Source organism: Budorcas taxicolor, chromosome 7, assembly GCF_023091745.1.
Source record: "Budorcas taxicolor isolate Tak-1 chromosome 7, Takin1.1, whole genome shotgun sequence".
In the NCBI taxonomy this organism is placed as follows: Eukaryota; Metazoa; Chordata; class Mammalia; order Artiodactyla; family Bovidae; genus Budorcas; species Budorcas taxicolor.
The window spans coordinates 8,186,626-8,192,625 of record NC_068916.1 but is presented as its reverse complement, the minus strand read 5'-3'; positions in this window follow the sequence as shown (position 1 = coordinate 8,192,625).

Genomic DNA, 6,000 nt, shown 5'->3' with positions numbered 1-6,000 from the left:
CAAGATCGTTGAATAAATAATAAATACATATATTTTTAAAAGGAATAGATTTCTGTTGTTTTAAGCCACCTTGTCTGTGGGACTTTGTTATAACATCCCCAGGAACCCAGTTCACCAAGCTCTGTCCAGGGGACTCCACCATGATGCGACCTGGAGCAGCGAGCTCCACGGCTCAGCCTGCTGGCACTGCAACAACAAATATGACAGAGTGTAGAGGCAGAAAGCCCAAGAACAAGGTGCTGATCGGATCTGGTGTCTGGTGATAGCCCAATTCCTGACTTCCAGACAGTTGCCTTTTTTCTGCGTTCTCACACGACCTTTCTTCTCTGTCTTTCTCTTAGAAGGACACTGACCTTATCATGAGGGGCCTACACTTTTGACCCAATCATGTAAACCTAATCACCTCCCAAAGGCTCCTAGTCACCTCCAAACACTATCACAAGACAGTTAATTTCATGTGTCACCTCAGCTGGTTGGAGGGATGGCCCAGATAGCTGGAGAAAGGGGATGTGTCCTTGAAGGTGTTTTCAGAAGAGATGAGCATCTGGACGGGTGAACTGAGTAAGCAGGTGGCCTTCGCCAACACACTTGCGTCTTTCCAATCAGCTGAGGCCTTGTTCAGGTCGGTGCAGACGTTCAGTCATGTCCAAAGCTTTGCAACCCCAAGAGCTGCAACATGCCAGGCTTCCCTGTCCACTACCAACTCCTAGAGCTTGCTCAAAATCATGTCCATCGAGTTGGTGATGCCATCCAGCCATCTCATCCTCTGTCGTCCCCTTCTCCCACCTTCAATCTTTCCCAGCACCAGGGTCTTTTCCAACAAGTCAGTTCGTCACATCAGGTGGCCAAAGTATTGGAGTTTCAGCTTCAGGATCAGTCCTTCCAATGAATATTCAGGACTGATTTCCTTTAGGATGGACTGGCTGGATCTCCTTGCAGTTCAAGGGACTCTCAAGAGTCTTCTCCAACACCACAGCTCAAAAGCACCAATTCTTCAACACTTAGTTTTCCTTATAGTCCAACTCTCACATCCATACATGACCACTGGAAAAACCATAGCTTTGACTAGATGAACCTTTGTTGGCAGAGTAATGTCTCTGCTTTTGAATATGCTATCTAGGTTGGTCATAGCTTTTCTTCCAAGGAGTGTGTGTCTTTAAATTTCATGGCTGCAATCACCATCTGCAGTGATTTTGGAGCCCCCCAAAATAAAATCTCTCACTATTTCCTTCCCCATCTATTTGCCATGAAGTGATGGGACCAGATGCCATGATCTTAGTTTTCTGAGTGTTGAGTTTTAAGCCTACTTTTTCACTCTCCTCTTTCACTTTAAGTAGAGGAAAAAGATAGAGGAAGGGAAAATTCACTCTCCCTGCTTGAACTGAAATATCTATCTTTTCCTGCCCTTAGACAGTAGTACATCTGACTGTTTTCTGTTGTTGTTGTTTTTTTTTTTGGCCACATCCTGCAGCATACGGAATCTTACTTCCCTGACTAGGGATTCAACCTGAGCTCCTTGCATTGGAAGTATGAAGTCAACCCCTGGACCACTAGGGAAGTTCCTGATTCTTGAAAAATTTGTTATGACAGCCTTATGCCCACTGAACAAAATCCTAAAATGACCTTTTTTCTACACCATGACCTGGAACAAAATTGCAACTAGATAAGTGAATGACAGGCCTGTTCTGACTGAATGCACACATGGGCACTTGTCAGTGGGCAGTCACACATTTTTTTTTTTCACCAAACATTCCAGACTGTTTCCTGAAGGGGTGCACATTTTTCAAAATCCTATAAAGCAAAGGCTTTTGTTTGTGTATCTTTCAGATTTTTTTTAAATTACAAAAGTACAATGTGGATAAGTGAATCACTTTGCTGGGAGCCCAAAATAAGAAATCTAAAACAGTTGAAAAGGAAAAATGCAAACTGTAAGGAATTCCTTGGTGGCCCAGTAGTTAGGACTCTGCACTTTCACTGCCAAAAGTGTGGATTCAGCCCCGCACTGGGGAACTAAGATCCCACAAGCTGCATGGTGTGGCCAAAAATATAAATGAAATGACATAATGTAACATCACGCAAAATAAAAAGAACCTGTTATTTTAAAAGGACTCCTCTGGTGGCTTAGATGGTAAAGAATCTCCCCATTGGGAAGCGGTTTTTTTTGTTGTTGTTTTTTGTTTTTTTTTTAATGCAAAGTATAGAGAAGCATATGAAGTCAAAGGAGAGCGAGACTTCCTTCCTCTCATTCATAACATGCCTTCCCAGAGGTAACCACAATGAACAGCCCTTTTATTACGCGCATATGAACTTACGTGAGGCTTCCCAGGTGGCGCCAGTGGTAAGGAATCTGCCTGCCCATGCAGGAGGCCTGAGAGACTTGGGTTCATTCCCTGGGTTGGGAAGGCCCCCTGGAGGAGGGCGTGGCAGCCCACTCCAGTATGCTTGCCTGGAGAGTCCCATGGACAGAGGAGCCTGGTGGGCTACAGTCCATGGGGTCACAAAGAGTCAGACATGACTGAAGTGACTTAGTATGGACGCATGAACATATGTCGAGAAAGAGCTTCTCTTTTGACCAAAATGGACTCATCCAACATGCACCCTTGGGCATCTTGCTTTTATCGAGTAATAATATAACATGGACACCTTCTCAGGGGGAAGCCTTGAAGATCTAGTTCATTCATTTTCATGGCTGCATGGAATTCTATCAAGTGAATGGCTTATACTTTATTTACGCAGTTTCTTAAGATGGATGTCTACACTGTTTCTAACTTTCCATATTACGACTTAAGTTGGGCGGTGGAACCAGACTACCTGGGTTCAGATCCCATCTCTGTCCATTTCAAGTTGGTTGATTATTCACTGCTGTATAACTAACGTCCCCTCAAACACAACAGCTTAAAACAACGAGTACTAGTTATCCACAGTTTTAGAAGCAGAAATGTGGGAGTTGAGCTCAGTAGTTTAGGCCTGGAGTCTCTTAGGAGACTGCAGCTAGATGTCAGCCAGGGCTATAGTCATGGAAGGCTTAAGTGCTACTGGAGTATGTGTGTGTGTGTGTGTGTGTGTGTGTGTGTTAGTTGCTCAGTCGTGTTCACCTCTTTGTGAATCCATGGACTGCAGGACGCTAGGCTTCCCTGTCCTTCACCGTCTCCCAGGGCTTGCTCAAACTCATGTCCACTGAGTTGGTGACGCCATCCAATGATCTTGTCCTCTCACTGCCTTCTCCCGCCTTCAATATTTCCCAGCATCAGGGTCTTTTCAAATGAATCAGTTCTTCGCATCAGGTGACCAAAGTATTGGAGCTTCAACTTCAGCTTCAGTCCTTCCAATGAATATTCGGAATTGATTTCCTTTAGGGTTGACTGGTTTGATCTCCTTGCAGTCCAAGCGACTCATAAGAGTCTTCTCCAACACCACAGTTCAGAAGGATCAGTTCTTCAGTGCTCAGCTTTCTTTATGGTCCAACTGTTACATCCATACACGACTACTGGAAAAACCATAGCCTTGACTACACTTATCTCTGTCAGCAAAGTAATATCTCTGCTTTTTAATACACTGTCTAGATTTGCCACAGCTTTTCTTCCAAGGAGCAGGTGTCTTTTAATTTCATGGCTGAGGTTACCTTCTGCAGGGATTGTGAAAGTGAAGCCGCTCGGTCGTGTCCAACTCTTTATGACCCCATGGACTCTAACCCAACAGGCTCCTCCATCCTTGGGATTTTCCAGGCAAGAATACTGGCGTGTGTTGCCATTTCCTTCTCCAGGGGATCTTCCCCACCCAGAGATCGAACCTGGGTCTCTCTCATTGCGGGCACACTCTACTGTCTGAGCCGCAAGGGAAGTTAAAGCTAGCACAAGGAGCTGGGATCCTTTGGGGGCGATGTGCAGTGGCAGCGGAAACCCACAAGGTGAAGAAAGGGGCAGGAAGGCGATCACCTGGGGCCGGACAGCCCCGCCCCACCTGCGGCGAGGACGGCTGACAGCCCCGCTTGGTCCACGATGGGCGCCACAGTGGCAGGGGCGGCGCGGAGGAAAGACGGGGAGATCCCAAAATAAAGTCTGTCACTGTTTCCACTGTTTCCCCATCTCTCTGCCATGAAGTGATGGGACCAGATGCCATGATCTTTGTTTTTTGAATGTTGAGCTTTAAGCCAACTTTCTCACTCTCCTCTTTCACCTTCATCAAGAGGCTCTTAAGTTCCTCTTCACTTTCTGCCATAAGAGTGGTGTCATCTGCTTATCAGGTTATTGATATTTCTCTCGGCAATCTTGATTCCAGCTTGTGCTTCATACAACCCAGTATTTCACATGATGTACTCTGCATATAATTTAAGTAAGCAGGGTGACACTATACAGCCTTGATGTACTCCTTTCCCAATTTGGAGCCAATCGGCTGTTCCATGTCCGGTTCTAACTGTTGCTTCTTGACCTACATTCATGTTTCTCAGGAGGCAGGTCAGGTGGTCTGGTATTCCCATCTCTTTAAGAATTTCCCACAGCTTGTTGTGAGTCACAGTCAAAGGCTTTAGCATGGTCAATGAAGCAGAAGTGGATGCTTTTCTGGAACTCTCTTGCTATTTCTATGATCCAGTGGATGTTGGAAATCTGACCTCTGGTTCCTCAGCCTTTTCTAAATCCAGCTTCTACACATACACATACTGTTACCTCTGCTTTATTCTGTTCAGTAAAAGCTAGTCATTAAGTGCAACCCACACTCAAGCGGAGGAGAATTAGTGTCTACTTTTTGCGGGGATGACCATCAAGGAATTTACAGTCAGATTTAAAAACCACCACACTGTGCACCTGGCCAAGTTATTTCGCCTTCCTTTTCTCCAGTTCTCCTGCTGAAAATGGAGATAAAAACTAGCACCTGATTATTGAATAGGTTGTAAGAGTGACAGGTTAGTGTCTGTCACTAGGCAAACACTCAGGGAGTGACAACTGTTTCATGTGCCTGGGACATGTCCCTTCTGCATGTGGGTGAGTGTCACTTTCCTAGCAAATTATGCTGTTGGTTTAAGAATGGTTGACTCTCACTAGGGAATGGGAGAAAAAATCTGCAGGTGAAATGACTGACAAGAGATTAGTGCCAAATAGCTCACACAGTTCAATCTAAAAAAGGTAAACAATTCAACAACAACAACAAAAATGGGCAGAAGATCTAGACAGACATTTCTCTGGGACTTCTCTGGTGGCTCCATGCAAGAGACCACCCGCAACTCTGGAGACGAAAGTTCAGTCCCTGCACCAGGACGGTCCCCTGAAGGAGGAAATGGCACCCCACTCCAGTATTCTTGCCTAGGAAATCCCATGGACAGAGGAGCCTGGTAGGCTACAGTCCATAGGGTCGCAGAGAGTTGGACAGGACTTAGGACCTAAATAACAGCAACAACATGGCAATTCTGTGTTTAACTCTTTAATGAACTGTCACAGCAGCTAAAGCATTTTACATCCCCATCTAGCAGAGCTCCAAGGTCTCCATATGCTCACTCACACTTGTCATTTTCTACTGTTTTGATTACAACTGTCCCAGTGGTTTTGAGGTGGTGTCTCACTATGATTTTGATTTGCAAATAAATGCTATTAAGTAATTAAAAACTCCAAATCAAGGCAAACAAAAATCCATGATGAGCAAAATATCAGAATCTTAATGAAAAGAGGATTCTGCATTTGTATACTCATTTCACCCACCTCACTGTTTTCTATTTGTTGGTGTTTTGTTTTTTTTTTTTTCTTGCTGGGGGAGGGGGGGCGGAGTCACATTGCCCCGTTTGTGGGATCTTAGTTCCCCCACCAGGATCTAACGTGGACTCACCGCAGTGAAAGAGCAGAGTCTTAACCACTGGACCGCGGGGGAATTCCCACCTCTCTGTATTTTAAATTATGATATTTAATTTATGTGGGTTTTTCTGCACTGCTTTTGATTTCCTAAAAAAATATTGCATGGAAATATTTTTATCCTTTTACAACAATCTAAAAAATATTATTTATCTTTACTGCT